The sequence below is a fragment of the Microtus ochrogaster genome, chromosome 1 (genome assembly GCF_000317375.1).
Source record: "Microtus ochrogaster isolate Prairie Vole_2 chromosome 1, MicOch1.0, whole genome shotgun sequence".
Lineage (NCBI taxonomy): Eukaryota > Metazoa > Chordata > Mammalia > Rodentia > Cricetidae > Microtus > Microtus ochrogaster.
Window position 1 is genome coordinate 3,994,663 of NC_022009.1, and position 1,706 is coordinate 3,996,368.

Here is a 1,706-nt window from a genome sequence, read left to right on the forward strand (position 1 = left end):
CAAGGAAGCAGAAAAGGAAGGGCCCAAGATGGCAGCGGGCAGGTCAGAGGTAATGGGAGTGGGCGTGGCTTGTCCCTTAAAGCGACAGGAAAGCACAACAAAGGCCAGTTCAGGTACCTTCTCCATTATTGCTATTAGTCTTTGGTGGGGTCATCCTTGCAGATTCCTGGAATTTTCCTAGCACCAGGTTTCTCCCTAACCCCAGAATGGCTCCCTCTATCAAGATATCTCAAGCCCTGTGGTGGTGGTGCACACCTTTAATTCCAGCACTTGGGAGGCGGAGGCAGAGGCAGGCAGATCTCTGTGAGTTTGAGGCCAGCCTGGTCTACAAGAGCTAATTCCAGGACAGGCTGGAAAGCTACAGAGAAACCCTATCACAAAACAAACAAACAAAAGCTATCTTTCATTGTTCTTCCCTCTATGCCCTTCCCCCAACTCATCCATCCTGATCTCTCATGTTTCTGTCCCTCATCTCCTCCAGCTCCCCCGGTTTACCTGAGAGATATTAACTATTTCCTCTGCATGAGGCCTACCATACGAATCCTTCTTAGGGTACTCCTTTTTACCTAGCGTCTCTGTGAATTATAGCCTAGTTATACTTTGCTTTCTTTACATATAATATCCACTTATGAATGAATACATACTGTGTTTGTCTTTCTGGATTTGGGTTACTTCATTCAGGATGTTTTTTTTTTTTCTAATTCCATCCATGTGCCTGACAATTTCAAGATGTCCTTGTTTTTTTACTGCAGGGTAATACTCCATTGTGTAAATGTAGCACATTTTCTTTATCGAATCTCCCACTGAGGGACATCTAGGTTGTTTCCGGGTTCTGATTATTACGAATAATGCTGCTATGAACACTGTTGAGCAAATGTCCTTGTGGTATGAGCATGCACCCTTTAGGTATATGCCCAAAAAGGTCTTTGTTTTGTTTTCAAATGTATTTATTGTGCATATAATGTTCTGCCTGCATTTGGCCTACACACTAGAAGAAGGCATCATATTTCATCATAGATGGTTATGAGCCACCTTATGGTTGCTGGGAATTGAACTCGGGACCTCTGGAAGAGCAGTCTGTGGTTTTAACTTCTGAGCCATCTCACTAGCCCCTGCCCAAAACTTTTTAAGAACTCTGAAGATAAAACTTCTATCTAGATTAAAATTATAGCTTTTTATTAATTCTATAACCAAGATTATATTCAGATAATTGCAAATTGCATAAGCAAAGAAATATTTACTGCATATGTTTATATGTATATATGGAGTATAACACATGTAATGTTTCTTTGTGGTGAGAACACTTAAAGCCTCAAGCAGTTTGCAATGATACATTAACATTAATCGAAATCATGATATACAACAGATGTACAAAACTTATTCCAAGTGAAGCTTGCTATATCCTTTAATGCATTCCCCCATGAGTCCTACTTAGTCCCACTTCCTTGAGTTCAACCATTTTAGGTTACACATTAGATCATTTTAGATGACAGGTTATGTTTGTGCCTGCACCTGGTTTATTTCACTTATCATAATGTTCTCCACTTACCCCCCAAACTGCTGCAAATGACAGGGTTTTCTTTATTGACTAAAGAGTGTTCTAGCCAGGTGGTGGTGGCCCACGCCTTTAATCCCAGCACTTGGGAGGCAGAGGCAGGCGGATCTCTGTGAGTTCGAGACCAACCTGGTCTACAGAGCTAGTTCCA